This window comes from Canis lupus, chromosome 7 (genome assembly GCF_011100685.1).
Source record: "Canis lupus familiaris isolate Mischka breed German Shepherd chromosome 7, alternate assembly UU_Cfam_GSD_1.0, whole genome shotgun sequence".
Taxonomy (NCBI): domain Eukaryota; kingdom Metazoa; phylum Chordata; class Mammalia; order Carnivora; family Canidae; genus Canis; species Canis lupus.
The window spans coordinates 35,716,432-35,740,903 of NC_049228.1; the positions used below are offsets into that span (position 1 = coordinate 35,716,432).

Sequence of the window (24,472 nt, forward strand, 5' to 3'; positions counted from 1 at the left end):
GTTAATTAACACAACTTTGTTCACTATATTATATAAAAATACTGTAAAAGCGAGCAGGGTATGTATTACAGTTCTCTAGAGAAACAGAACCAATTACATATACATATACATGTATAGAGAAAGGGGGACAGAGAGAGATTCATTATTTGTTATAAGGAATTGGCTCATGTGATTATAGAGACTGTAAAGTCACAGGATTGCTGCAGTAAGCTTGAGACCCAGGAGAGTTGATGATAGAAGTTCCAACCCAAGACAGGCAGGCTGGAGACACAGGAAAACTTCACATCCAAGCACAAGAAAAACTGAGTCTCCGCTCAAAGCCGCACAGGAGGAGCTCCCTCTTAGCCTTTCTTGAGGGAGTCAGGCCTTCAACTGATTGGGTGCGGCCCACCCTTGCAGGGGAGTCAATCTGCTTCACTCAATTCACCAATTCAGGTGTTGATCTCAACCAGAAACATGCTCCGACATACACAGAATAATGCTTGACAAACTGTCCCAAGACCTCATGACCCAGTCAAGGTGACATAAAAGTAACCATTGCAGGGTACAACAGCGTATTCTAATTATATAAATGAAAAACACAGGCAAAATGAATCTATTGTCTAACAATTAAAGTCAGAAGAGTTGCTGCTCTGGAAGGGCTTCTGGTTAGTGGTATTTCCTGAAATGGATTTGGTAACATAGATACCTCCTGTTGTGAAAATTTATTGGGCTATACATTTGGGATTTGTACCCTTTTCTGAATGTATGTCATGTTCCAATTCAGTGTATCTTAAAAAGTGGACAGTAAGGGGGTTTGTGAGTATTTGTCTTCTGGAAACAACTATTTAAATGTCTTAGGAGAGAACCCTGGTATCAATTACTTCCAAAAAACTGTGTTTTCTTGGTCAATATCTTTCGGTCTCTCAAAATTCCTGGCTCGTGAGTAGAGTGACAGGATATGACTCCTGTTTTGATTCCTTTACCCTAAAGCCGATTTATGTTGAGGGGCATCTCTTGTGCCTTACATGGGGTCCCAGACAGGAAGGACAACAGCTCACCCTGACCATGGGACCGCATGCTACGGCTGGGGGCATAGGAACCCAGGCCGATCCAGCGGAAGCCACAGCTAGGAAACCTCCACAAAGCTGACCGGGTTGAGCTGACGCAGTGTGAGAACTTTGCAGCCAAGTTTTCTTCCACTTATCCTGCTATCCTGCTCTCCCTGAGTCTCCTTCTGAGGAACCCGTGTTGCTTTGAAATTTCTAGGCAGAAAGAAGTTGATTTAAAACCTGATTCATGTCTGGCTCTCGGGGGAGACCCACGCACAAAGAGAGCTTTAGATAATTGTTTGAAGAAGCACTGGCCAAAGAAATTTTTTTCCCTCTTAGTTCTTCCAAGGGCGTATTCCTTGAGAGTCAAATCCATAGGCACCCAATGAAGTAGAAATTGACTGGTTAGGCTAAGCAAGGCAGAGGGCCAATCTAATTCCTTGGCCTCCAGGGGCACCTGGGCAGCTCAAGGTCATGAGATCGAGCCCCACGGGGCTCCATGCTCAGCAAAGAGTCTACTTGAGATTCTCTCTCTCTCTCTCCCTCTCCTCCGCCCCCACCCCAGCACACACTCTCTCTCAATAAATAAACAAAATCTTAAATAAATAAATTCCTTGGCTTCCAAATTAACATTTTGGCCTTAATCCAGTGCCTTGTTAAAATCTTTCAAAGTAAGTTTATCCTTTCATTTGGTAGAATGTTAATTAGGCATCCCATCAATGCTGGAAAGAGGTTGACCTGGTTTGGGACTGCAGCTCAGCTACCACTAGCTCATTTGGTACATTATTCAACCTCTTTGAAACTATTTCCTCAAACTTGCAGTGTGAGGGGTGGATTTAAATGCATATGTGCAAAGTACCTAAGCCACTGCACTTACTCAGATGAATAACATATATTCATCACCACGGTCACCATTATGATGGTTATGTAGGTCTGGCACAAGGAAGTCATGGCAGTTGAATTAAAACAGTGCATGAACTCCTTTATTCTTCAGGAAGTTTATAATTTTACATTCAACAGGACATACCCAAGTAGAATCTAGACAAGGTTCGAATCATCAATAGGTCTGGAATATACCAGGTTAGAGTATTCGTGATTAGGTATGCCTAAGTCTTTAATAAAATGGAACAAATGAAATTTATTTTTAAATCACTTTAACATGCCTGGCTTGATGTTTTTATTGCACTCGATCGATCCTTTCGATGACATGAATGAGCGGTGGGGAAGTAGTCTACTTAATTGCATTCTGATGAACTGATGGATTTTTAAATCTTGATAAACATAATTCAAATGACAAATGTAATTCAAAAACACATAATAAGCATATTTTAGAATAACTATTGGCAGTGAAGAAATCTTAGGGAGAGGGATCATATCAATGTAACCTTCCTCCTAACAAAGCTGACATGGGTCGAGGTGACACCATGCAAGAAGATTAATTTCTTACACAGTGATTTGTAAAGTGTGACAACAACAGCATGGAGGTTGATTTTAACAAGTATTTTGAAAATGTGGTTACTGAAGAAAGTAATGAGATTTTATTTTTCTCTTTGCAGGAAGGAGAGAAAGTTTCTGTTTCTGAAATTATCATGTCAGATAAATCCAAGGTAGAAGTTGAAAAGAAACGAATTATGTAATCCCTCTGCTTCATCTTGTCTCCTTTTTAAGGGATATAAACTATTAGTAATAGACTAGTGAGAATTTTCATATGTGAGTCACAGCGTGTGAATCATGGTAACCCATCCAAACCTATTCTGATTGGGAAAGATTGTTATATTCCTATTCCCACACTAAAATAATAACTCCCCTCCCACAGGGGCCAGCAGAAAAACATGGCTTTCCAGCCATGAACTTTAACACCTTTTCTTTATTTCTTTGCAGTTTGATTTTTATGGGAATCTTGTCTCGGCTGGCTGGCTCCTCTAAGACTGACATTATTTAGGGCTTTCTTCCACGCAGGATGTAATTCTTGCTCACTGTTCTCTCTCCTGATCAGTTCTTGCCTCCATTTGCTGTTATTTCTACAAAGATAACATTCATGAGTCATTTTTTCTTAGAGCTTTAGAGTTAACAGAGCACTTTCATAATAACGTCATTTGAGCATCTTAGCAACTTTATGGAAAAATATAAATTAGTGCCCATTCTCCAGGTTGGGAAGCGTAGGCATCTGAGAGCATAAGTGACTTCCCAAGGTCCAACATCTCCTTATACCAAGTCAAGGAAATCAAACCCCTCACGGGCTCGATGGGCCCCGCCTGCCTGGTACCACAGCAGGAGGCTGGAGTGATGGGTGCTGAGGTGCTAAAGGATACAGAGAGCACATGGGTTTCTCTCCAGGCAAAGATCACAGAAGTTTGCAGAGCTGGCCACATGGTGTAGGACACAGAGCAGTACCGTCAGGCAGAGTGAGCCATTGCCTGGGTCCACAGGCCACCAGAGAGGCCAGCAGAGAGGCCCAGGTATAGAGGATACTCCCCACACACACAAAGAGGGTTCCAGTGCATCCAAGCAGCTCGCCTGCGCTATTCTCACCGGACAGGGGTGGGGCTGTACCCGTGGACCCTGGCCCCCCACCCAGAGATATGCATGCACATACCCTCATGCCTGCCCACACCCCCCTCCCCCGTCCATGCTGGAGCAGGATACATCCCTCTCTGCTCACAACTGCAGGTTACTTGTGCAAAACAAACCCAGTGACCGCCTGTGACACTGAATAAAGTGAGCACAGGATCCCGCCTCAGGTCCCGGACCCAGGCAAAGAGGCTGCACCCTTGAAGGAAACATCTTGAGCAGCCACTCCTTCAAGAATCCTTCATCTAGGGACACCTGGGTGGCTCAGCAGTTGAGCATCTGCCTTCGGCTCAGGTCGTGATCCTGGGGTCCTGGGATTGAGTCCCACATTGGGCTTCCTGCATGGAGCCTGCTTCTCCCTCTGCCTGTGTCTCTGCCTCTCTCTGTGTCTCTCATGAACAAATAAAATCTTTAAAATAAAAAAAAAAAAAGAGAGAATCCTTCATCTATTGCCTCTGTGTCCACAGTGGGAGATACAGTTACGCCAACAAAAGCATCCATACGGTGCTCTGTGCAAAAGCAGACTCCATGTCCTGCCCCCTCCTGTCCTTCCCTTCCTTCCCTGTGGTCCTCTTGGAGCCCCTTCCCCAGGCAAAGCTGCTGGCACCTTGCATCAGGAGCCTGGGGCTGCCACAGTGAGGATGGAGGGTTCAGGCCGGCCTCTGCCTCCCGTCCTCCTGCCTCAGCCACCTGCAGCCAGGCTTGCACAGGCCCTTGCCCTGAGCAACACCTGCAGACCCTCTGAAGCTCATTCTCAGACCACCTGCTCTACGTGTCCAGCTAACCCCTCAGTGACCCACAGCAACAACCCCCCAACCCCACCTGGACCCCACCACCTTCTGTCTGCCCCCCACTTCTGCCCATCTCCTCCTGGCTCCTGACCCACCTTTTCCCGTGACCACCCAGTGGGGTCATTCACGGGCTTATGCCCTCTGCTCCCTGCCTGCCTCGACCAGAGGCCTTCAGATGAGACCACGACCCTGGTTAAATCGACTCTACCTGCCTTAAAGGAAAGCACACAGTCACACCCTCGACGCTCTGGGAATTCATGATAATGAAAGCCAAGCAGGGCCAAGTGACACCCCACAAATCTCCCACACTGCCGTAGTGTTCTCTCTCCCTCCCCCAGACCATGAGCTCATACCTTCCTTTCTCTTGACAACCCCTCAGTGCCTCCTCCCCATCCTCCACCTCAGCCACCTTGCTTTTCCCTTCAGCAGAGGGAAAATACTCAGACAGACCCAGCACTCCCACCAGCCTGCATGAGGCGCTGGGTGCCCAGCCTGCTGCCCTGGTATTATGGCTGAGCTGCCCCAGCTGCCCGCCTGTCCTACCTGTTGCTCTGTGCTTAGTTATCCCTATCTATAGATAAATGCACTGTATTTCTTCATTTTAAAAAGAAAGAAATCTGGGGCACCTGGGTGGCTTAGTTGGTTAAGTGTCTGACTCTTGATTTTGGCTGGCTAAGTGGCTAAAAAGTAAGCTCACCCCCTACTTCTTGGCCACTTGTCCAAGTCCCTTTGTGAGTCCTTCTTCATTTCCATGACCACATGTGTCAGCATGCTCCAGGGCTCAATTTTGGGGCCTCTTCTTTCTTGTGTCTGTACCAATTCAAGGGGAAATCTCATCTAGTCTAATGTCTTTAAATACTATGTACAGCTGACACGAACAGCACAGGGCAGAGAAGCACCAATGCCCTGCATAGTCAAAAATCCAGATATAACTTCCCCAGAAAACCTAACTACTAACAGCCCTACTGATAACATGAACAGTCAATTAACATATATTTTGTATATTATGGGTATTATATGCTGTATTCTTATAATAAAGTAAGCTAGAGAGAAGAAAATGTTATTTAAAAACTCGTCAGGGCAGCCCCGGTGGCTCAGCGGTTTAGCGCCGCCTGCAGCCCAGGGCGTGATCCTGGAGACCCTGGATCGAGTCCCACGTCAGGCTCTCTGTATGGTGCCTGCTTCTCCCTCTGCCTGTGTCTCTGCCTCTCTCTCTCTCTGTCTCTATGAATAAATAAGTAAAATCTTAAAAAAAAAAAAAAAAAAACTCGTCAAAGGGATCCCTGGGTGGCTCAGTGGTTTGGCGCCTGCCTTTGGCCCAGGGCACAATCCTGGAGTCCCGGGATCGAGTCCCGCGTTGGGCTCCCAGCATGGAGCCTGCTCCTCCCTCCTCCTGTGTCTTTGCCTCTCTCTCTCTCTCTATCATAAATAAAATTAATAAATAAATATTTTTTAAAAAACTCATCAGGAAGAGAAAATACATTCACTGTACTGTATCAAAAAAAAATCCACATGGAGCACTTGGGTGGCACAGTCCATTAAGCGATTGGCTCTTGGTTTTGGATCAGTCTGTGATCTCAGGATTGTGAGACTGAGCCCCCGGTCGCCGGGCTCCACACTCAGCATGGAATCTGCTTGAGATGCCTCTCCCTCTGCCTCTCCCTCCTCCCTCTCTCTCAAATAAATAAATAAATCTTTTTTAAAAATCCATGTGTAGGTGGATCTGTGCAGTTGAAACCTGTGTTGTTCAGGGGTCAGCTGTATATGATGAGGATTCTCGAATGTCTCATCTTCAGCAAGAACCTTGCCCTTGAGCACCATACCCACATATCCAACTGCTACTCGGTACTCACGTGGCTATTTAATTGGCATGTTAATGAGGCACCAAGCAAAGCTCCTGATTCTCCCCCACTAGCCCTTCTGGCTATCTTCCCCCCTGTAGACTATTCTCCACACAGCTTCTGGAACCATCTGGTTAAATCCCATCACCCCACTGTTTGAAACCCTCCAGTTCATTTCCCTTTCATGCAAAGGACAGCCACCAACCTTAGCATGAACTCGCAGCCCCACCTGCCCCCACCCTTATTCCTCTGCCCTCATCCCCACTGCTCCCTGCCAACTCACCAGCTCCAGCCACATTGCCACACACACACACACACACATACACACACACACACACACACACACACACAGACCACAAGCCCAGCATTCTTTTATCCTTAGCATGTAATGCAACCTAACATACTCACTACATACTCACTTGTGTCCATTATTCCTCTCTGCCTTAAGATGCTGTTGGGCGCAGGGAGTTTTGTCTGTTCAGGTCACTGTCACATCCCTGTGACTGGGAAGGTTCACGGCAGCCACTTTGCATGCTCACAACTGCAATAGGAAGGCACCAGCCCACATGGTGGGATGACTCTCTAGCGGTCACACGGGAGGTGTGGTTTTCAGCACCCACAATGGCCTCCCTGCTTTCCAACCACTGAGGACTCATGAGCCATACAGAGCATGGTGCAAGGAATCAGGAGGAAATGGGCTGATTTTAGCCTCTAGCACTTGCTGGTAGTTTGACCCCAGGGAAAACACTTGATCTCTCTAAACCTCAGTCTCCTAATCAGTAACATGGGCATAATAGTACCTGCTTCAAAGGTCTATTGAAGGATTAAATGCAACTGTTTGTGGAAAGCACTTACTATAATGCCTGACACACAGCAGGCACTCAAAGAATGGAAATTATATATATATATTAGCAGTGAGAAAAGTTAGAGGAGTTGCATTACCTGGCCTGAGGAGAATTTCATTGGTGATTTAAAAGAAGCTTCTCCAGTTCTGCCAATATTTGAATTTTATATAAATGGAATCCTTACAGGATACGTTCTTTTTAGCTCTGCCTTCTGTTGTTCACCATTTTGTTTGTGAAACTGATCCATATCCTGGACAATACTTGCAGTTTGCTCATTCTCATTACTGTATAGTTTTCCATTGCATAAATCCACAATTTATTCACACATCTACTGCAGATGGAAAGTTGAGCTGTTTTCATTTTTTTAGCCAATTAATTTTTTAAGGATTTTATTTATTTGAAAAATAGAATAAGTGTGAGAGAGAGAGAGCATGAGTGGGGGGAAGAACAAAGGAAGAGAAAGAAGCAGACTCCTTTATTCTGGGATTCTGGGATCATGGCCCCATTTATGGCTAATTTAAAGTGGTACCAAACTATTAATAGTTTGATTTTAACAGTAGTCTTTCAAAGATATGTGTTATCTTTTATGTGAAAGCATAAATTAAAATGCCCTAAGTCTTAATTTGACAAAATTAAATTAAAAAAAAAAAAAAACAGGGGCACCTGGGTGGCTCAGTCAGTTAAGCACCCAACTCTTGATTTCGGTTCAGGTCATGATCTCAGTAACAGGAAACTGAACCCCGTGTGGGGCTCCCCACTGAGTGCAGAGTCTCTTTAGGATTTTCCCTCTCCCTCTGCCCTGCCCACCCCCCCCCCACAGCTCAGGCTCTCTGTCTCTCAAATAAATAATAAGTAAAAATACAAATAAAAGAAGCTTACCTACCATCGAAAGGATGCAGATGGGTTGCTTCTTATCTCCACAGAATGAATGTTCTTTGGCCGCAACAGGGAAGAGTCAAGTTCACCCTACGGAAAAGGCATCCAGTTGTAAAGGGGAGTAGCCATGGGGACAGGCTTACACAGAGAAGCTGTGACATCTCGTCAATACAGACCTTTAAGACTGGTGTAGTCTGGTTTGCCTAGTCACAGGCTGAGAAGTCTGGGATCGGAAAGAGCCACAAGCATGGTCATTGCCCTAGATGCTGTGTACCCCACAGCAAACCAGGCAGCCAGCCTGACCTCCAGAAGCTCACAGGGGCACATTCATTCCAACTGCAGACACCGCAATCCTCACACTCCCTTGTTAATTTGCCTCTCTCCACCCTTTTATGACCATATTTTAAGTTTTCATCTTCTCGGTTTGCATTTTCCCCTCTCAATGCCCCCTGATGGAGTTCAAGCATTTGCCTCGAAAATTGCAGGCTCTCCTAAAGGGCAAGTGAAAGTCATCTCGTCAAGATGAGAAGGGACACGCATGTTTCCCAACACTGGGGGCAAGTGGATGCTCTTCTGCATAATGAACCATTCTTGCAAACATTACTTCTAGCCAGACATCTGGTAAGACGCTGGGATTTCAGAGAGCGTTTTGAAAATAACCTTCTGGGACACCTCGATGGCTCAGTGGTTGAGCGTCTGCCTGCAGTTCAGGGCGTGATCCTGGAGACCTGGGATCGAGTTCCACGTCGGGCTCCCTGCATGGAGCCTGCTTCTCCCTCTGCCTGTGTCTCTGCCTCTCTCTGTGTGTCTCTCATGAATAAATAAATAAAATCTTAAAAAAAAAAAAAAAGAACCTTCAACCTTTAAGATGCCTCTAACAGTGATTATCTCACTTAATAATTTCTTCATTCGTAGTAATTCCACCAAAATAGACATTTCCATTTTCTGTACACCTGTGAGTTTTTGTGTGTTAAGAAGAGGATTATCGTTCCTCCCACACACACATATGCAACAAGGTAAAATAAAACTCAGGACTTTCTTGAATTTGTATTTACACACGAGGTTGAGAGTCTATGTCTCAGTTTTCTTAACAGCACGAACAGATGAGGGTGACCAGCACCTCGCCTCTGCCGTAGAGGTCAGTGGTATTCTGCTCCATTGGCATCTCAGAATCACCTGGTGGTGATTAGCCAGGCTAGTGTCTAATGAGGACAATCACCTAGGAGGTCTAGTCTGGCCCCAGTCTGGGCCAGGTACAATCAAATCAGAATTTCTAGAGATGGGGGACAGGTATCCGTGTCATATTAAATAATACCAAATGGTTCTAGTGTACAACCAGGGTCAAGAACTGCTGGCATGGCCAAGCTAACATACCTGGTTATCGGGACAGTTTTCCACCTGGTTTGTCAGAGCTTTCCTGATAAATGAAGAAAGGACTCATTAGCAAGAAAGAAAGTATAATATGAATCCAAACTCATGCCATTTATAACTATAATTCTCTTAATCTACAATTTTACAATCCCCAAAGCCCTTTTTATTTTGGTGGTAAAGTTTTTGTTTAGTAAGATCCTATTTTTAGAAAAAAACTTGAGATTTCTCTTTTAAAGATCTTATTTATTTGCTTATTTTAGAGGGGGGCTGCCGAGGGCAGAGAAGAAAGGATCTCAAGTCAACTCCACGCTGAGCATAAGCCTGACATGGGGCTTGATCCCGTGACCCTGAGATGGCGACCTGAACCAAAATCAAGAGTCAAGCACTTACTGAGCCACCCAGGTGCCCCTGAGATTTCTCTTTTAAACCCTCCAAATGTTTTATTTGCAATGAGACTTTTGTCTGGTGCCTAAAAACTTTAAAGGTATGGCCTTTTTCCTCATTAGCATAAAGACTTTGCTTTAAATTATTTAGATTTATCAAACTTTTCCAGATGATACTTTTTTATTGAAATTCTGCTCCAGAAGCAGACATGTCAGTGCCAGGGGAGGCCTCTGGTGCCCATGTTTCTAGGTTTCCTATATAGAACTGCACTATTTGATGCTGTAGCCAATGGCCACATGTGGCTCTTTAAAATTTATTTATATCAATTCAAATCAGAAATTCAGTTCCTCAGCAGGACTGGTTACATCTCAAGCACTCAAGAGCCACATGTGGGGAGAGGCAACTGTGTTAAACTGTGCATATGTAGGTTATTTCCTTCACTGCAGAAAGTCCTATTGGACAGCATTGAATCTGTGATCTAATATGTACAACCATATACAGTTTTGCTTCTGGACATTAATGGAACACAGAGGCCCACCATGCTCACCTAGGGAAGATCCTAAGCAGAGAGGCAAGGAAGAGTGCCTCTGGGGTTCCCAAGGTGTGAGGCCATCAGCTTTGACTGTGAAGGAAACTCACCTTAGGTGGCTCCTTCATTAAGTATTAATGCTAAGTATTATTATAAAACAAACTTTAACTGAGTAGATTGAAGATCCAATAGGCTTTATTTTTTAATTTTTTAAAGATTTTATTTATTTGTTCATGAGAGACAGAGAGAGAAGCAGAGACAGGCAGAGGGAGAAGCAGGCTTCTTGAAGGGAGCCCGATGTGGGACTCAATCCCAGGCTACCCGGATCACGACCTGAGCCGAAGGCAGACACTCAACCACTGAGCCACACAGGTGTCCCTAGGCTTTTTTTTTTTTTTTTAAGATTTATTTATTTATTTGAGAGAAAGAGAGAGAGAGAGAGTGCACATGTGAAGACAGAAGAGCAGAGGGAGAGGGAGAAAGAGAATCTCAAGTAGACTCCCTACTGAGCTCAATCTCAGGACTCTGAGATCATGACCTAAGCCAAAAAGATGAGTCACGTGCTTAACCCATGGAGCCAACCAGGCTCCCCCTAATTGGCTTTATTAAATGATTTGTGAAAATCAATCAATCAATCAATCATGAATGGGGCAGCATCTAGCAAAAGGGGAGCTCTGCTCAGCTAAACAAAAGCAAGATTTTTAAAGGCAGAAAGGGGGAATTTTTCAAAAGGAGAAGAAAAGAATTTGTTAGCAAGAACTGTATTGTTTAGGCAAAGTTGCCCTCTTAAGGGAAGTGGAAGGGTCTGTCAGTAAATTTCCTAGTACTGACCAGGAAATTCCATGTTGGGCAGCCCAGGTGGGCTCAGCGGTTTAGCGCCGCCATCAGCCCAGGGCCTGATCCTAGAGACCCGGGATCGAGTCCCACGTCGGGCTCCCTGCATGGAGCCTGCTTCTCCCTCTGCCTGTGTCTCTGCCTCTGTGTGTGTGTGTCTCTTTCATGAATAAATAAGTAAAATCTTAAAAAAAAAAAAAAAACTTTAAAAAAAAAGGAAATTCCATGTTGACTGGTTAAAGGCTACATGGTTGGGTTGGGAGTTGAAAAGGCAATTAGATTAGGTATTCAGTCTTGGTTTGCTGACTTGGCCTAAGTGATGCCATTTTGGCCTTGTGGTTTTCTTTTTAATGGTATTAACAGGCAGAACTTGGGAGACAGCTGACACCCTCTGATAGGGCCAGCCAGCTTATTAAAAGAAAGGCTCTTCTCAGCCTAGAAACCCAAATTGGGCTCATGATTCCAAATGTGTAACAACTGGAATGTTAAAGACTTAACCAATCAAGGTGATCATGACAGCCCTAAAAATCTGATGAGAGGGCAGTTAGGCAAAACAGAAAAAAAAGAAAGAAAGAAATACAAAACTATCTCTATTTGAAGATGAGATAATTTTGCATATTGAAAATCCCAAGAAAGCCACTAAAACAAACTCTTGGAATTAATAGGTTTAGCAAGATTTGCAGGGTTCAAGATTAATATACGTAAATCAATTGTATTTCTATAACAACAATTAGCAATGCAAAAATGAAATTAAGAAAACAATTCCATGTACAATTTCACCAAAGGGAATAAAATACTTAGGAATAAACGGAACAAAATAAGTGTAAAACTTGTACTCTAAAAATTGCAAAACGTTGTTGAAAGAAATTAAAGGAGACCTGAATACTATAAATAGAAAGACACCCCATGTTCATGGGTTGGAAGACTTGATACTGTTAAGATGGCCAACACTCCCCCAAATTAATTACAGATCCAAAACAATCCTTGTCAGAATCCCACTTGACTTTTTTTTTTTTTTAGCAGAAATCAACTAGTTGACCCTAAAAATTTATCTGGAATTGCAAGGGCTTCAGAATAGCCAAAAAATCTTGAAAATGAAGAGCAAAGTTGGAGGGGCTCACACTCCCCAATTGCAAATCCTTAGTACAGAGCTACAGTTATCAAGACAGCACAGTGAGGGCATGAGGGCAGATGGAGAGGTCAATGGAATAGCTTTGAGAATCTAAAAATAAGCCCTTACTTTTGTGACTGACTTTTTGCCTATTGAATTTTTTGACAAGGGTGCCAAGACAATTAAATGGAGAAAGAGCAATCTTTTCAACTAGTTGCACAGCAACAACTGGATTTCCCCTTCCTTACAACATACACAGAAACTACCTCCAAGTAAATCATAGACCTAAATGTCAAAGTTAAAACTACATAACACTAGGAGTGAATATTCATGACCTTGGCTTGGGGAAAGCCTTATATGTGACACTAATAGTATATGCAACAAGAGAAAAAATAAATTAGACTTCATCAAAATTAAAAACTTTTCTGCCTCTTAGGATATAATCAAGAAAGTGAAAATCCAACCCAGAGACTGAGGGAAAATAATTGGCAAATCATAGCTCTGATATGGAATTTGCATCAAGAACATACAAAGTATACAAAGTATATTTACAACTCAATAATAAAAAAAGAGACAAATATCAGAATTTAAAAATAAGCAAAAATATCAACAGACATTTCTCCAAAGAAGATATACAAATGGCCAATCAATGCATGAAAAGATGCTCAAAAATGGCTCAGTAGCCCTTGGGAGAATGTAAATTCAAACCAGAACAAGTTATCACTTCACACCCACTCAAAAAAGTATAATAAAAAAAAATAATAATAGGGATGCCTGGCTGACTTGGTCGGTGGAGCATGCTACTCCTGATCTTGGGGTCACTGAGTTTGAGCTCCACACTGGGCATAGAGATTACTTTAAAAAAATAAATAAAGGTACTACCTTTTTTTTTTTTTTTTTTTTAAAGGTAACAAGTGGGGCAGCCAGGGTGGCTCAGCAGTTTGGCGCCACCTTCAGTCCAGGGCATGATCCTGGAGACCCTGGATCGAGTCCCCGTCTGGCTCCCTGCATAGAGCCTGCTTTTCCCTCTGCCTGTGTCTCTGCCTCTCTCTGTGTGTCTCTCATGAATAAATAAATAAAATCTTTAAAAATAAATAAATAAATTTATTTTAAAAAATAAATAAAGATAACAATTGTTGAAGAGGATGTGGAGAAATGGAAACCTCACTGCTGGGTGACGATGTAAACACGGCACAGCCCCTTTGGACAATGGCTTGGCAGGTTGTCAAAAGTTACCATGTGACCCTGTGAATCCACCTGTAGATACACACCCAAGAGAATTGAAACTGTCAACACATATACTTGCACATGAATATTGATAGCAGCATCATTCTTAAGAGCCGAAAACAACCCCAAGTATCTACCAACTGGTGAATGAATAAACAAAACGTGAGTATATCCATACAATGAAATATTACCGGGCAATAAAGAGAAGTGAAGTAGTGATACACGCCACAACACAGATGGACCTGAAAACATGCTAAGTGAAGACCACCTATCCCATGATTCTATTTGAATATGCCCAGAAGAGTCAAGTCCGTAGAGATAAAATAGATTGGTGTTGCCTTAGGTTGGAGGGAGGAGGAGGAAAGTAACTGCTAATTTGTACAGGAAGTTCTCTAGGATGATGAAATGTTCTAAAGGTGATTATGCTGCTGGTTGCACAACTCTGTGAATGCGCCAATGTCATTGAGCTGTACACTTCAGTTGGGTGAATTGCTCATTAAAGCTTTTGGTAAAAAATATGGTGAGGCCACACCTGTGAGTGCTGGATGCCCGCCAGCACCAACCAGAACCTCAATTTTTCCTCTTCAGAGTGTGGAGGGTGGACCTACAGCATCTCAGGCTTTAAACCAACCTATTACATCTGCATATTCACACATCCCGTAGGCACACTTAAGAGAAGCACTGAAAGGCTTCAGACTCAAGAAGCAAAATCTAGAGCAACATAGTAATTGATGTACATAACATGTACTTAACTTTTCTATTTCTTTAAATATTGTCTTTTTTATTTATTTTGTGAGTCAAGGGTAGTGCTGTGAGATAAATGTTTATGCTTTTTATTTTATTTTGAGATTTTATTTATTTATTTGACAGTGACAGGGAGAGAGAGCGCACAAGCAGCAGGAGCATCAGGCAGAGGGAGAGGAAGAAGCAGAATCCCCGCCAAGCAGAAAGCCCAATACGGGGCTCAATCCCAGGACTCTGAAACCATGACTTGAGCCAACAGCAGTTGCTTAACCGACTGAGCCACCCAGATGCCCCTAAATATTTACACTTAAAAAAAAAAAAGATCTATTTATTTGAGAGAGAGAGTGTGTGTCCAAGCAGGGAGATAGGCAGAGAGAGAAGCAGACACCTCTCTGAGCTCAGAGCCTGACTCGGGGCTCCATCCCAGGACCCTGAGATCATGACCTGAGCCAAAATTAAGAGTCAGATACTTAACTGACCCACTCAGGTGCCCCAAATGTTTACACTTTTATTCAAACATGACAGACATGCTCCTAACTACCCTCCACTTAACTGGTCCATTCCATGGCCCCTGCTTTCCATTCCCGCCATGGTAGGCACCAGCTGGGTTGGGATCACATGGAACCCCTCTGTTGCAAGCTTGCTCTTTTGGACATTGTCACATTCAGCTGGTGGATGGATGCTTGAGAGGCTCCACGGCAGCTCCTTCACCTGCCTGGCAAGGTGGCAGGGATTCCTAGAAGAATGGGAATGTCCACCAAGGAGTCAACATGTGCCTCTTCAGTGTGCTGGTCTGAATAGTGGGATAACTTTTTATATGGTGGTTTGAGCCCTCAGAGTGTTCAAATGGACAGGAAGTGGAAGTTGCCAGTTTCTTAAGGCATGGACCCCAAACTGGCAAGGCATCACTTCCATCATATTTTTTTGCTCAAAGCAGGCATGGAGCCCACCCAGATTCAGGGAAAGGGGGCCATAGACCTTGATGGGGAGAGAAGGAAATGGGAGTTATTATTTAGTGTGTATAGAGTTTCAGTTTTGCAAGACGAAAATGCTCTGGAGATTGTTACACAGCAATGTGCATTTCCTTAAACACTACTCAACCATACATTTATGACAGGTAAGATGGCAAATTTTGTGTTATGTGCATTTTACTATAAGTAAAACTATGAATAACAAAATAAAAGAAACTCATTTGAAAAATGAACTGCTGACTTCCGGCTGCCATGTCATACATAACAACAACCAGCACATTCCCAAGACAGTCGGTAATCTCTTTAAGCTCATCTTGGCTGTCTCTAGGATCCAGGATTTTAATGCTGCCAACATTGTGTTGGTGGTATTATAATTTCCCTGAAATAAACATGAACACAAGACACAACAGAATGTGCCCAATGCCACTCTGAATTGGGTCCCACAAGGAAGGCGACAGAATGAAACGGGACAATTTGATATAACTTCATCTCCAGTTCAGGTAGTGGAATGTGTAGAAGTAGGCAAAATCAATCATTCAGAATGACTCTCAAATATTTTATTTACAGATGAAAAATCAGACACCCATATGGGAAAGATGACACTTTGAAAGGCTTAAAGATTACCTGAGGAAACAGAGGCAGAGATCATGCCCCTGGATTAGAAGACTGGAGCCTGTAAGTCCCATTTCTCCCTCCCCTCTCCATGGGAGAAATGTTAAAGAACAGGGTAAAAAAAAAAAAAAAAAAGAACAGGGTAGAGGGTCTGGTTCCAGCAGTTCTGTCTCCAACATGCCCCGTTCACAGTCATGGCCAAGGAATGGGGACACTGGGGACTGGCCTCAGGGCATACAAATTTGACCGTGCAAACATTTTAAATAATCATCTTAAAAGATCAGGTAAAACTTAAAATATTCTCTGCACTCAGTGAGAGGCTTCCTCCACCTCTCAAGCCATTGGCTCTTAATCTCTTGAACAGAGATGGATGGATCCCAACATCCAAGGTCATCCAAAGTCCACTGAGGCCCTTTAGACTCTCCTCCTTCCCATGCTCACGACCTTACCTGGAGAGCAGCCTCTGTGGTACATGAACACCCCGCTAACTGATAGAATCCCAACATGAAGGGGATAAGGAGATTTCCACGCCAAGTCACATCAAGAATGTGGCCTATAGATGAAAGTAAATGCAGAAATGTTAGTACTAAATCAGAACGACATGCTTGAGTATCACTGACATTTTTATGCTGCTAAGACAGATGAGTGATCACATTGACCACTGCCCAGTTTGTAGTGTCATAAACATAAATGACAAGGAAGTGAGCTATTTGGCCTTCCAAAGGTCAAGACAAGGGCAGCCCCAGTGGCTCAGCAGTTTAGCGCCGCCTTCAGCCCAGGGCGTGATCCTGGAGACCCAAGATCGAGTCCCACATCGGGCTCCCTGCGTGGAGCCTGCTTCTCCCTCTGCCTTGTGCCTCTGCCTCTCTCTCTGTCTCTGTATCCCTCATGAATAAATAAATAAAATCTTTAAAAAAAAAAAAACATTATACAAAGGTCAAGACGAAACCAAGCCAGTTAGCAGGTTTGGGCCAGATACTGAAACCAAGGCCCAACTTACGTGCATCTCTGACCTTTTGCCCTAGAAATCCCATTTGGAGATGTCTATTCTAACCGTAATGGACAAATGTTGACTCTGTCCAGCATCCATCTTTGTGGAGACAGCATCCCTTCCCTTGGTGAATTTTTCCTCTCTTTTTCAACCACGTGGTTCTAGTGAAAGCTGCCAATCATAGTGACCACCCCCTGGACACAGTGGTTGGTCCAAAGTGGGTGTCCACGCATACCCCAGGCCAGGGAATTAGAGCCCTTTCCAGGGATTTTTACATACTGGTGTGAAGATTATTTTCTTTCCTCTGGGGTTTATGACTTGGGATGACTTACACCCAGAGCTATCTCACAGGATGTCCTTGACTCATTCAGGAAGATTATATAGCATAGGAGGAAATAAGATGAACCCCAGCGAGAAATGGACAGGACAGAAGGAGAGTGCCTTGTTCGAGCCCTTGGGACCATGTGGCAACCCTGGGGCAGCTCTTCTTCTGTCCAATAGATAAGCAAACATGTTCTATTTTTTGCTTCAGTTACTTTGAGTTGGGCTTCTGTCACAGAGATTCTCATTAATATACTAAGGAAATTATCAGAGATGCATACCAAGAATATTCATGGTAATGGTATATATAATATTAAGAAAAAGAGGACCTAAAAAAAAAAAAAAGAGGACCTGACAAGGGAATGGTTCAACAAAGTAGTGTTTATCTGTTGATAGAATGTCATGTAATCTTTAAAAATTATTTTTTAAAAATATTCATAGTATGGAAATGCTTATGATGTGAAGTAAAAAGGTATAAAACTAAAATATACTATGATTCCAACTTATGTATATAGACACACACAGACATACACATATATGAAAGTGGAATATTTCTGGTGATTGGCAATGTATTTTCATGCTTTCATGTCTTATCATAATATTTTAGTTTTTTTCCAGTTTTATTGAGAAATAATTGATATACATCACTATAAATTTGAGGTGTATGGCATGATGGTTTGATTTACACATATTATGGAATGGTGATCACAATAGGTCCAGCTAACATCTAACATCTCATGTAGATACAATACAAAGAAAAAAAATTTTTCCCCCTTGTGGTAAGAACTCTTAGGATCTACTCTCTTCATTCAACATAGCAGTGTCAGCTACAGTCACTGTGCTGTAGGTGACATCCTGGTGCTTAGTTATCTTGTACCTGGAACTTTGTGCCTTCTGCCCCCCTTCTCATCTTCCTCCCCATGCCCCCCACCTCTAGTAACCACACTTGTGATCTCTTTTCCTATGACTTTGGTGTTTTGCTTTTTTTTTTTCTTTTTAGATACCACATATAAGTGAGAGAGATCAAGCAGTATTTGTCTTTTGTCATAATTTTTAAATGTTAGCATATATTTTCTTTACAATGAATTTCAAAATAAACAAATTGTTTTTTCAAAAGTAGTAATAAATGCTTGCAGCCCATCATCACGTTCGCCAGTATGTCCATTATCTTTGAACCCTAAAAGGAGGTGTGTGTGACTTCGCATCATCTGAATCAACTCAGTAGAAACCATAGCAACTTCTAAGATCCATGTGATCTCTCTAAGACTTTACTGATTCAATAACAATCCATCCAAAGTGGGGAAAACATTGCAAATATTATACCATTTGCCCCTGGTGTATCCACAGCAAGAGATGGTAGCTGATGAAGCATGTCTGAAGCTAGGGCATCTTGTGTCTTTCGATGGCCAGTTACAAAGTTAGATTTCATCTGGAGGTAGCAACAGCCAGAGCCCTTGAGGACATGACAGCCTTAGAGACAAACTATGACAATCTTCCCTTCCACCCTCCACGCAAATGGGCAAGACATGATGACTCTTCTTAGTGGCCTCCTCTGGCATGCCCTCTCCCTGTCTACCTCTGGGTATTCCCACATCCAGCCCCCGGAAGGCCTTCCCTTTACCCCTGTCATCCCAGCCCTCTGCCCAGGAGTTTCCCTCCATCCTGCCCATACAGCTCCTCCCTCCCATGACAGCAACCTCTGATAGCCCGTGGGGACACTGGGATTGTCCTCTTCCAACTTCAATTCATTTTCCCAGCTGCTTGAGTGTGTGGAGCTCTGCCACAAAGAGCCTCCTAGACCAAGGGAAGGGGTGCTCTCCTCACAAGGATGGATGCTGAACAGAGTCAACATTTGTCCATTACAGTTAGAATAGACACCTCCAAATGGGATTTCTAGGGCAAAAGGTCAGAGATGCACGCAAGTTGAGCTTTGGTTTCAGTATCTGGCCCAAACCTGCTAACTGGCTTGGTTTCGTCTTGACCTTTAGAAGGCCAAACAGCCCACTTCCTTGTCATTTATGTTTATGACATCCACAAACTGGACAGTGGTCAATGTGATCACTCATCTGTCTTAGCAGCATAAAAATGTCAGTGATACTCAAGCATGTCGTTCTGATTTAGTACTAACATTTCTATGTTCACTTTCAAATATTTGCTCCTTTTCTGGGGCCACCCACATTCATAGCTGATATATAGCAGAGTAAAAAGGTCCAGCCATCTCAGTCCAAATCAAGATATCTCTGAAGATGGTGGCCCTTCTAGTTCCAAAATGCCCAGCACTACCTGGGGTTGGCTGGGGCTGTCATCCCAGCTTGACTTCTTCCTCTGCCCAGTCCTGCTTCTGATCCCTCCCCTCCACAGATGCTGATCCCCAAGGCAATCCTTAATGAATACTCTGCACATCAAACACTGTCTCAGAGTCAGCTTTGTGTAGAATATAACCTGCAACATGGCCCTTATGATTTGAAGTCATTTTGGTCCTAGATCATAAATTACCTTGTGTACTTTGTTTTCACAAGGGTTTGCTTATCACTGGAAGCTTCTTGAGAGCAGAAGCTGCTTTTACATTTCTTTAGCATCCATACCACACTTCCCCCATCCTCCATCCCAGCACTCTGCTCTAAATTACGCTCAAGGATTTAGGATTACAAAAGCAAACATGCAAAGGGGCTTAGAAATTTTGTATCTACATTATTTGAAAATCACAATAGGGAAAATACGGACACTTGTCTCATATGCTTAGGCTGATATAACAAAATACCACACTGACTGGGTGCCTTAAACAATAGAAATTTAGTTCTTATGGGCTGAGAAGTCCAAGGGGAGTGGGGGCTGGCCAGTTGATCCCATTTCTGGTAGAGGACACAGAGAGAGGGGGATCTTGTGGCTCTCTTTCTTTTTACAAGGACATTATTTTCATCACAAGAGTCCCATCCTCATGACCTAATCTAAAAACTACTTCCCAAAGGTGCCATAGCTGGGGATTAGGGCTTCAACATATGAATTTTGGGGGAGGCACAAACAGCTCATAACAGCTCTTTTTTGAAACGACTTGTGTATTTCCATGAAGCATCTACCTTCCTGTTACCTGTAAAGCAAATGCAAAATGGAAAAAAAACACCCTCTTACCATGGTTTGTATTTCATTGGTCTTCTTGAACAGTGTGTCTCTTCACCTGTTTCATCCGCATTACGCTCTTTGGGCTGTTTTAAGTTGCATGATGTATTTATTTAAAATTCGCTGAAAGAATAATCCTTGGAAGTCACCAACGTGAGCAGCACGCCGAGGTGTACTATGGCGACACCTGGTGATAGGACTTGCAAAAACACCATGAGCCTCCTATAATGGCGGATGCCTGATTTATCCCTGAAGAAAATTGAATATAAAGGAAAATTTAAGGACGACTTAATAGAGTTAGTGACAGGGAGAAGAGGTGTGTGTGTGTGTGTGTGTGTGCGTGTGTGTGTGCACATCCACACATGTGTATATCTTCTTGTATATAGAAGATAGAAATGACCCACGACACCAACAAAAATGAGAGCAAGATCAAGGATGTATGGCTTAGCCTGCTCCTTGCTCTCCTGACCTCCTACAAGATGCTCGGCCACTTTAAGCCTCATTTTCTCATTTAAGGCAGAAAAAATTAACAATCCCTACTGAATTCTCTGAAGAGTGTAAGTGAAAAGTGTTTTGTGAATTGTGTGAACATTATGCTATATATATGTGTATGTATACATGTGGAATTAAGAATAAATGAGAGTTAAGAGAGCATGAGTAAAATTTATAATGGCCACATGCTCTAACAATATTTTTTTAATAGGACAATAACAGGTGAAGGTTTTTTAAAACCATTTTGAGTACATTTTTTAAAAGATTGTATTTGTTTGAGACAGAGAGAGAGAGTGCACACAAACAGGGAGGAGAGGCAGAGGGAGAGGGAGAAGCAGACTCCTGGCTGAGCAGGGAGCCCCATGCTGGGCTCAATCCTATGAGCTGAAGGCAACTGAGCCACCAGGTGCCCATGGTTTTGAGTAACCATATTGGCAGTGGTGATATTATTATTGTTGCTTTAAGACAGTTGTGTGAGTATTAAGGATAAAGCAAATGGGTGAGTATGGAATATTCTATTATCCATTTATGTTTTTGAGAACCAACTACTTGATTTGGAAAGAAAGGTATATAGCTGTAAGAGAAAAGGTTAAGAAAAACCTTGTGGTCCTGATTTTGAAGCACCAGTATGAACAGGTGGGGTATTTATTTATTTATTTATATGTTTATTATAACATATAACCTGGGATGCCTGGGTGGCTTAGTGGTTGGGCACCTGCCTTTGGTTCAGGGCGTGATCCCAGGTCCTGGGATTGAGTCCCACATTGGGCTCCTTGCAGGGAACCTGCTTCTCCCTCTGCCTGTGTTTCTGTCTCTCTCTCTCTCTCTCTCTCTCTCTCTCTCTGTGTCTCTCATGAATAAATAAATAAAATCTTTTAAAAATAAAAAAGATTTATTTAAAAAAGATTTATTTGTTTAAAAAAAGACTTTATTTATTTATTCATGAGAGACACAGAGAGAGAGAGAGAGAGAGACAGGCAGAGGGAGAACCAGGCTCCATGCAGGGAGCCTGACATGGGACTCGATCGCAGGTCTCCAGGATCATGCCCTGGACCAAAGGCGGTGCTGAACCGCTGAGTCACCTGGAGTGCCCAAAATCTTTAAAAAATATATTTGTAACATATAACCTCCAGTGAAAAGGCTCAGAAAGAAAACAGAAACCAACACAGGAGAAAAGAGTATCTTTAGTACTGATTATTATTTTGAAATGCTATTTCCCACTAACAGACACCAGGGCTTCTTAAAGAAATGGCTGATTCCTGGTTTGGGACAGGAAATGTACACATTGGCCCCATCATATCACTAATTATATCAGATTGCAACACAGCTATGGTAGACCACTAGATGTTGTAAAAAGTATTCAGGAGCCAATTTTAAGAGGCATCCACTTGCCAAAGATGGAGCAGTTTCTGCTTCACTAATTCCAAGGGACTGAAATTGTTTAAATCCATAGGTTCATAGTTACATATATTTTAAAAATTTGGGGCACTTGGCTGGTTCAGTCAATAGAGTATGAGACTTGATCTTGGGATTGTGAGTTCAAACACCACACCTTAGAGCTTAATTTAAAAAAACAAACAAATAAACAAAACTTTAAATCACCACATTTGGAGGATGCTAGGGAAAATTGCAAAATTATCTGGAAAAAAATGGTACATAATTGGAAAGAATGAAGCACTTTTCTTACCTTTCCTACATGATTTGTACAACTGTGACCAAATGGTAGATGAAGGGTGGCATTTCTTTATGAAAATATTACATGGAGGGACACCTGGGTGACTCAGTATTTAAGCATCTGCCTGCGGCTCAGGGTGTGACCCCGGGGTCCTGGGATCAAGTCCCACTTCGGGCTCCCCACAGGGAGCCTGCTTCTCCCTCTGCCTGTATCTCTGCCTCTCTGTCTCTCATGAATAAATAAATAAAATCTTTTTTTAAATGCTACCCCTAATAAATGAAATAGAAGTGATGGAAATAGAATATTACCACTTTGCACTCCCAGTGAATTAATGGATTTAGGCATTAAGCATCAGTGGTTGCTAACATAACAAAAGAGAATCAGACTGCCTCCTGATTCAAGATCATGTCACCACTTATGTTTTTGCCAAAGGGATGAACCTAAATCTCACCAAACCTCAGCCTGATTCAGCTGCCCAGTGGTAGGAAATCCAGAACATGCTGAACTGCACCCAGAGTGTGTCATCGGCAACATCCAGACTGTAGGGCATTTGACCAGCCAAAGGACTTGGGTTTTTCAGTAGATAAACCATAAAGCTGAGAAAGGGATCAAGGGGAAACTTGAAGATTTAGAGATTTAAAATCATATCAAAAATTTTAAATGGACAACCATAAAGTCCCAAGCTATTCACTTGGGTGAAAGAACAAGGTAACAAGAGCAAGTGATTATTTTACTGGTTACTTGGGAAGAAGGGTATGATGGGTAAGGGACACATGGAGGGTCTTCTCAGTGGCTGGCAAAACTTTATCTCTTGACCCGGGTAGTAGTTACGAGGGTGTTACAATGATTCATTAATATATGTTTTATAATTAAATAATAATACGTTAAATATTAATATAATAGGATGTCAATATTACATTTTTAAAAATATTTTACTTATTTATTCATGAGAGACCCAGAGAGAGAGGCAGAGACATAGAGGGAGAAGCAGGCGCCATGCAGGGAGCCTGATGTGGGACTCGATCTCAGGACCCCAGGACCATGCCCTAAGCCGAAGGCAGACGCTTAACCGCTGAGCCACCTAGGGGTCCCTCAATATTAAATTAAATGTTAATTTAACAACTCAATTTTGAATAGTAAGTATTAAATTAAAAACTAATATACACCTGACGATTCATTATGCTATACGTTTGTTTTATGTGATTTTCTGTATCTGTGTCTTGTTTTGCAACAAAAAGCCCTAAAAAAAAAAAAAAAAGAAAGAAAGAAAGAAAGAAATTGGGTGGCAGAAGTCCACACTGCGATGCGAGCATACAGAGGCTTTTTGTAACTTTGTTTTATAGTTGATAAGGTAATGACAGTTACTTGGGTTGGCCACCAGGGTGTGCTGTCTGCGCTTGCACTGGTGAAGAGAGCCTTCGTTTCCGTAGTGCCACGTGAGGATCAGGATAAAGCAAGCCATTATTCATTGTCCTTTGATCTCCATCTACAGAAGTGAGTGTCAGTATTGGCAAATCTTATTTGGAAAGTTAGATCCAACATGTGAATACAGTGTAGATACCGAAAATTGGGTAGCTCTGTCCTCCTTTAGGGTAAGCCTTAATTTATTTAAGAAGTTATTATAATAAAACGACATGAGCCATCACAACAAAACATTAGGACCTAACATGTGGAGCAGGAAAGGTGAACACTGGTGGCGGGTTCAGGAAGTCTTGAGGGCTATTCAGATGCTCCATCATACCTGCCACCCAGCTCTGAGAGGACAGTGAACAGCATAGCAGCCTTTGAGGGCCAATGAGGAATGAGAGATGGTCTCTGAAGGGCCAAGATGGGGCCGGTGGGACCACTAAGCTAAGAACCATCCTTCCTGAGCTACAGTGTGGAGAGGGCAGCTGTTCATTGAATTTTATTGCTCTGAGCTCAGGCTAAGTTTGACAGGCCTGCCTCTGAGGTGAGAAACAGAGGCTCTTTTGTAGTAGCTGCTTATCTGTTCTCAAAGGGGCTGAGCAGGTGATACAACCTCTGTCTCTTAATAAATTGCAGGCCTCAGGTGCTTTGTATTGCTAAGAAAATAGAAAGCTTATGAATTGTTCAAAGAGGCTTCAAGTTTTACAATTTTTCTACAAGGTTGCAGTAGA

The 24,472-nt window shown here is 42.7% G+C and overlaps 1 long non-coding RNA gene across 6 annotated transcripts in view; it reads right to left on the reverse strand.

Annotated features, from left to right (window-relative positions):
• LOC111096704 overlaps nt 1-24,472 on the reverse strand; it is a 54,932-nt gene that overhangs the window by 10,831 nt on the left and 19,629 nt on the right. For 2 of the 6 annotated variants that reach the window (XR_005362236.1, XR_005362233.1), the window contains 6 exons: nt 20,180-20,416; nt 16,188-16,291; nt 9,330-9,372; nt 7,963-8,045; nt 6,654-6,775; nt 2,879-3,052 (listed from right to left, as the gene is read on the reverse strand). This is a non-coding gene — a long non-coding RNA (uncharacterized LOC111096704). Of the gene's footprint in view, nt 1-2,878; nt 3,053-6,653; nt 6,776-7,176; nt 7,411-7,958; nt 8,046-9,329; nt 9,373-16,187; nt 16,292-20,179; nt 20,417-24,472 lie in introns of those variants that run through there. The other 4 variants (XR_005362234.1, XR_005362235.1, XR_005362237.1 and 1 more) reach the window with 4 other exon arrangements.